We start from the raw sequence: 7,521 nt of genomic DNA, 5'->3' as shown, positions 1-7,521 counted from the left end.
AGATGTTTTTGGTTTTTTTCAGTGATCATTCCCAAATCTGTACTTAAACTCTGTACCCTCCTCGCCCACCCCCTGGAAAGTGGTTGCACAAACTATGTGGAATAGCTCTAAACAAAGTTTCTTGGTATCAGACATGAAAGATAGGATCCCAAAAGATGTGTTCTTGCCAGATTTTAATTAAACAATGATTAATCTACAATGTAAATGCTGCAAATGAGACATGGCAGATGCTCATCTAGCAGAAATGACTTACAGCTCTGATTTAGATAAGTGATATCCAATTTTCTAACATCATAAATAATGATTATTGTTCATGTGTTTCCTGATTGCCTCGTTCCTAGCCTTTCACATTTGTGCCAATCGTTAGCTACGTGCTAGACATTTTAAAATACTAGGCACAGAGATTGATGACTTTCTTTACCCTTTACTGTAAATATGTCTTCTTTCACTTCTTAGTAGCAAAGAAATCCACACAGCCTGTGATGAAAGCTAATTCTGCTCATCTGTTCCTCCCATTAAAACTACCAAAGCATTACAGTTCTGATTTGAGAATCAAGTCACAGATTTTTCTGTCACGTCTGAGCAGAAGGACTTGCAGATCTGCCCTGGAGTCAGTGGTGGTTTATGCAGGCACGAGGGTTGCTCTGTGAAGGCCAACAGCACTAAATTGGACCTGTCTCCTCTTCCAGTAAACCTGTGTGCTGCTTGGCTTTGTGAAAGAACTGCTGCGTATCAAAAAGGCAAGTTAAAACTGTGTACATGCAGCTTAGTACAAAACCAAGGTTAAAACTGCCAGAGTTTAAAACTGGGCTTTAAGTGAAGACTCCTGCATTTCAATTTTGGCTCTGTCTGGTTCACCAGGTCACCTGGATCAAATAATTCTTCCAAGGCCTCTTTTTTTATCAACACATGGTGCAGAAGGGGACTCTGGCAGATTTATCCTGCCCGTGATGTGCCCCTGAAGCAGACTGCTGCTGCCAGTTTCCTCTCCTTTCTCCTGAAGGTTACCATCCCCTGTGCCATCCCTGTGTCCCTGCACCCACTGTTCTCCTTCACAGGCAAACAGATCAGCTTAACCCCTGGGAGAGCAGCTGCCATTAGAGGGAGGCAAGGCCACCCTTCTGCTGGAGCAGGAATACCAAGAAATACCTGAAAGCGTTGGAGTTGCTTGTTCAATGAACACGTAATAGAGCCTTGATGCTCACCTCTGAAAGCAACTGTCACATTTGGTGTCCCATGAAGAGTGGCATGACTCTGCTGTTCTGCGAAATATTGTAACTTTTTGATTGTTTGTGTTCCTTTTCATGATTTTTTTTCATTCTGGTGTTTTCCTTTTCATGACTGCCTGCAGTACGTGAAAAATTTGTGGTGAGATCCTAGAGCGAGGTCTGTCTGAAAACGGCCGCAACTGAAAGAGGACATCTCTTTCTGCGTCCCGTGAAGTGAGCAAGAAGTTGTTTTCTCGGTGGAGGGTTCTCATTTTGAAGTCTTGCGATAAAAGGCAGAACCGCTGAAGTCGCCTTGCGTGCCCTGAACCCAGGCTGTGGTTTCAGCGAGGCACACTGGGAACGCTAACACCTGGTGAGTTAACCCTACTGTTGGCCTGTGAGACACCATCCTCCTCATACCGAACCTGCTAAACTTGTCCGAGCGTATTTCTATAAAGATTGAGAGGCATTCAACTGACATCAGTGTAAATCACCTGAATGCAGTGCCTTGAGCTGCATCTCAAATTTACCATGTGTCTGTGGAATCAGATCACAGTGTAAAAATGTTGTTTGAGCTAGTTAGGGGAATATTACAGTTTAATTAAGGTGGGATTTTTTCAGCATAGAGCTCTTGGCCAGCGCTGTCATCCAACAACATAGAAGCTGACAGTGTGCTTAATGGCTGTATTTATCGGCCAGAACACCAAGATGAAAACACCACGGTGAGGACTGGCAGATTTGGATTCTCTTTCCAGCCTTTCCACAAGCTTCTCCTGTGATTTACAACTTGCCAGGAACATGGTGCCAGATGAGCTTTTCCAGCTGCAGCTTTTTTAACCTTACCATGTTACAGCTGCTGGTTCTTCTTCATATCCACTGGTGGAAATGACCTGAGGGTGGAGGCTACAGCCCTGCTGGTGTCTTTCCAGCTGTAGCAGTTTCCTGTCCTCATATTTTTGGAGTGAGGTGGTGAGCAGCTAGGCACAGTCTCTTTTTAACCCCGACCAGCCGTAGCAGTTCTTGACTATACCCTCACCTGGTGATGAATGCAGGTATCACAAAAGTGGGTCACAAAAAATAAATAAATAAATAGGAGACCGTAAATAAGTACAGTGCCATAAATCTTTCTGTGGGAAAGCTTTGGGAAAAAGAGCAAGTGTTCCTCATCTCCAAATAAGCTACTGTCCTTTGTTTCAGAGAGCTCGATTTACAGGTGAAAGCAATGAAATGCCATTTCAGCCAGTTATTTCTGGCAGAGCAAAGCTTTAGGTATTGATTCCTATTGAACTTTAAGAACATTCTGTTTCGATTTCCGTGATCTCCAGCAAACTGCCTGCCCAACTTAGCTCCTAGGCGTGCGCTGACATTCGCTCCTGCTCGAGGGTGGAAGGCTGGGCGCAGGCATAAATCTTAATTTCCACAGGTGACTGACGACATTTCCACAAGCCTTGACCACCTGCAGGAGCCTGCCTTGCCCGATGTGCTGAGTACCGCTTGTCTCACCGATGGGCTTCGTTGTAGGATTCATACTCAACACCACCAGCCAAAAACTCAGACCCTCAGGTCACAGACCTTTACTTCTTGCATTGACAGGCTTGGGTCTTTGCTGTTTCTCTACTTGAGACATGAAAATTTGAAATAAAACCAGAATCTTAGTGGGGAATGTGAAAGAAGTGGTACACTGTAATTTTTATTTTTTTTTTTTCCCTCCCAGAGCTGTGGGGAAAACTGAAAATCTCTGTGCGGGGGGGGGGGGGGGGGGGGGGGGGGGGGGGGGGCGAGGTTTAAAAGAAACCTTTAACATGAAGTAGGATTTCTTAGAACTAACAGTGAAACTTCACAGTCACGTCCTGAGCACTAACCTAACAAACAGTTGAAATAAAGTTGTTTTCCCCAAAGCAAAGTGCTAGATGTTTCCAAACCATCTGTGTTATAAATTCAAGCTCCGCAGGCTGAACCACAGTTATCAATAATATCACGCTGTGTGAGGAATGTATTGACTATGCTACCTCTTGCTGACAGCTAAGCTTTTTCCCTCAAAATGTTTCATTTGGAACTGCGTTATATCAGTCTCTCTTGATGCGATTTCTGAGCCAAAGTGGCAAAACCTTCCCTTTTGGAGTCAGCAGAAATTAGGATTTCTATTTCTCTTCACTCCTCCCTGTCAGGGATATGCCAATGGTAAATAACACATTGAAGTACCATGGTGTATATACAAGTTCTCGGAGTGTTAATCAAAACTCTGAAGTCTGCATCCTTACGTTCATTTGACTTCATGTGCAAATGGAGTCCGTGCTTTGAGTGCGCGATGGCAGAAGCTGTGGGAACTTTCTGCATCAGCTCAGTTCTTTCCTACCGTACCCTCAGCCTTTCTCAAATCCATCTCTTGTGCTAAAAATTAAAAATCGGTCTACCTTGCTTAGCTTCACCCCAGTAACGTTCCCTCTCTTGCTTTGCACTCCCCTTGTTGCTGCAACACCAGGCGACCAGTTGCGTCGCTGTCCCAGGCGAGGTAATGTGTGACTGCTGCAACGTGAGGCATCTCAGCAGCTTGCAAGATTTGGCTCTTTTGCTCACAGAATCTTAGAGGTCGGTAGAAGTGTTGGTGCTGTAGCTCCATGCAAATCCAGATCAAGGGACCATGCAGGATGCCCTCAGCTCAGGTGGGTTTCTCTCAGCACCTAGACCCGCCTTCAGCAGCACCACCTGTGCACGCACTGAGGTTCCTGGGCCAAATAGCTCCTCTCAGTGGTGCCCATGATGTAGAGGCCTCAGGGCCCCTTGGGGAGGCACTTTTTGCACCTGTATTGAGTGTAGTAGTCAATGGACATCAGAAATTCCTTCACACATGAGCTCCTTCCCAGCTCCGTGCTGTCGTGCTCAGGGTAGAGGAGGATGCCTGGGAAGCCAATGTGAAATCAAGACTATGATAGTGCAGTTGCATCCTACAAAGCAACATCAGACGTTGTCCTGGTTTCGGCAGGGATAGAGTTAATTTTCTTCCTAGCAGCTGATATAGCGCTGTACTTTGGGTTTAGGATGAGAAAAATGTCGATGACACACTGATACTTTAGTTGTTGCCAAGCAGTCAAGGACTTTTCAGCTTCTTGTACTGGTTTGCCAGCGAGTAGGTTGGGGGTGCACAAGGAGCTGGGAGGGGATGCGGCCAGGCCAGCTGACCCAAACTACCACAGGGATATTCCATACCATACGATGTCATGCTCTGTATATAACTGGGGGGTGGTCAGGAGGCAGCACGGCTCGGGAGCTAGCTGAGCATTGGCTTTGGGGGGTGACATCTTGTGCTGTGCCTCACTTGTTTTCTATGTTATATCATCATCATCATCCTTTTCTGTCCTATAAAACTGTCTTTATCTCAACCCACGAGTTTTACCTTTTTCTTTCCTTTTTGATTCTCTTCCCCTTCCCACTGCAGCAGGGGGGTGAGCGAACGGCCGCGTGATTGTTTTAGCTGCCGGGTTAAACCGTGACAAACATGAAGTCTGGGGTTTGGGACCCTCTGGCAATGGTCAGCAGTTAGCGTTCCTGGCGATTGTGTCTGTTTAGGCGCTTACAGACCTGTGATATTTTTTGAAAACTCTCAGGATGAGTGTCTCTTCCCTGCCAAGTTGTTTCATCTCCCTGTGTGAGGGTATCTGCTCTCACAGCCTAAAGCAAAGAGGTGCTACGTACTCATTTCCTTAGAATTACCCTCAAAAGGAGAGGATTGTATGGAAGGGGCTTTGTTTTAAGAAAAAACCCCTCTCGAACCTGAGGGAGAAGATGATGCCAGCTGCTTCCCCGCCTGCCTTCTGGTTTGTTTACATCTCTTTTTCTTCTTCTTTTTTTCTAGCTCGGCAAATGAAGAAATCAGACCGCACGCACCAGCCGTGCTCGTTCGGGAGCGCTGGTGTGCCGACCCCGGCGCTGCACCTGCGGTGAAGGTGTCGTGTCGCCCAGCCCGAGCAGATCCTGCACGCTGCCTGCCACGCAGCTGCAGCCGGGGGCTCGCCGGGCGCAGGGTACGTACGCCGGTGCACAGCTTGCCTTTCATCTTTCCGCTCCGCGCTCGAAACAGCAAGAAGCGCCAGTTTGTGAAAAAACAACAAAAAAAAGAAGGTTGAGACAACATGCGCAAGCTGGTGTCCTTCTTGACCTCCACTGTGTGGCCTTACCCACTCTGTAAAGCTCATCTCATAGCTACGTCATCTTTCGTTATGATTTTACTGCTCCAGGTACCTGTGGCTCTCGTCCGCTGGTGAAACTGCTGAGAGCAGCTGGAGGAGCAAGAGCATTTTGATTGCCCTGTGCTGTAGGAGGCCTAATTCTTAATTACACTGTCTTGTGTTAGCTTTGCCAAACTCAACAGTCGTGCTAATGATAGATCTCTCTAAAATTGGAAATTGTTTCTATTGTGGTTTATTTTTCAAGAAAATGAGTGACCCTATAAGAATTCCCAGCATTTCCCCTCTGTGGGATATAACTGCAGTCATTTCTCCACTCCTAAGAGTAAACTAACTCCCTACTGAGTTATTCATGACCCCTTCTCAGCCAGGCTGATGTATATCTGATCACTTCCTGAGGCTGCTGTGGGGAATAAATCAAGCATCTCCCTTCACGCTGAGTGCTGGCACATCACAGAATTTCTCTGGGACTCTGCAATACAGAAAAAAACACAAGCCAGAATCTATCCCAGATGAGCTACCCAGCTCTTCAGCTCTCCTACTAGCTCTCCTCATTGCGCCTCTGAGCCTCGACGCTCTTCTTTATTCCATCACCTATAACTCATTTCTTCCATCCTGCCCATACATAATAAATGGTGCTCAGCCAGGATATAGCATGGTGCGGTACATCGCCGTCTGATTTTATCACTTTTTCCCTGGGGCTTTCTCGCTCTTCCCTTCTTAACGGCTCTGCTACGCTGGGTCGCGCCTACAGTAAATTTGCAGATTGTGAATAGTTGGGGCTAGTATCCAGCTTCTCTGGGAATCACCGGTGTGCTCTGGGGTGGAGTAGAACGCTTGGGAACGGGGGGACAGCTTGCCTAAACACTGAGCAGGGCTGATCGGAGTAAAACGTTTGTTCTCAACTGTAAAGGTATCTTATGGAGAGGCCAGAACTGGAGCACTCCAGCAGACAGTCCAGTGCCGCGTCGAGATTGAGCCCTCCACGGTATCGATCCACCCGCTACTGCTTTTGCTTTTATAGGATTCCTTTGATGCGCAGTGGCTTACAAAGTGCATGAGGTTAGAGGGACATCAGCACCAAGAGGATCTAAGCCGGATGAATCCCCTCTCTGTGAATGAGCAGGTGTCTTGTAGATGCTGGGTGAAGGAAGAGAGCTTTGCGAGGTCCTGCTCAAAGCGGGGAGTCCTGAAGGAAGATCTTGCGTGACAGTCACGCTGAAGAAGCAAAAAAGCCGTCACCACCAAGGCTTATTTTTACATCACGTGTGCCACTTGGGTCAAAATTCCACATCTTAGCCCCTAGTTTTTCAAAAGTTAACCTGAATTACTACCACCAGGACCAGTGGGACCAGTGACTGATCTTCACAGCCTAAGGTGGAGGCTGGGCTAGGTCTGAAAACTGCCTCTTCGATTGATCTGGTTAGAACTGAGGAAAGCTGGTGTGCTGCAGATGGGCTGGGGGTTTCCACAGACAGACTCCCCTCTGCTCCGGAGTGCAGAGGACAGGGGCAAAACCACCAGGGAATGAATACAATTGTGTTACTCATTTGGCTTGGAAAATCAGGCAAGTTTGGGAAAAATCCTTTATGGGATCTACCGACACCACTGGAAAAGCAGACAAAAACTCTGGCTCAAGGTCCTGCCCCCAGGCTGCACCCAAAGTCTATACTGCTACGACCATGAAAGCAGCCCTCCTCGGTTTGTAGCGATAAACAAACGATATTAAAAAGGGGGGGAACTTCATCGTTTTGCATACTTTCCCAACCCACGTGCACACGTGTGCCGGCTCTGCAGAGGGCAGCAGCTCGTTGCAGCTGCAGAAGATGCTGCTGCCGCACCCAGCAGCCGTCCAGGGACTCTGCGTTCAGCTAAAACCTGCACGTAGGTGTAGAAAATCCTTTCCCTACGGACATACCATCATCCTGGGGATAACCCCTGCTGTGCCACACTGTCCCGGTGCGAGTTTGGGGCCAAAGAGTGGATAGGGCGCGTTTTCTGTGGTTCCTTTGTCCCCTACAGGCTCCCAAAACAGGTTAGAGGAATAAAGGCTTTGTATAAAAGGGTAATTATACCCAGGGAAATTAATTTTCATGAAACATGTAAGGTGTTAACAAGTAAGAAGGGTG

Source organism: Balearica regulorum, chromosome 4 (genome assembly GCF_011004875.1).
Source record: "Balearica regulorum gibbericeps isolate bBalReg1 chromosome 4, bBalReg1.pri, whole genome shotgun sequence".
NCBI lineage: Eukaryota > Metazoa > Chordata > Aves > Gruiformes > Gruidae > Balearica > Balearica regulorum.
Note: the sequence above shows the minus strand (reverse complement) of the source record.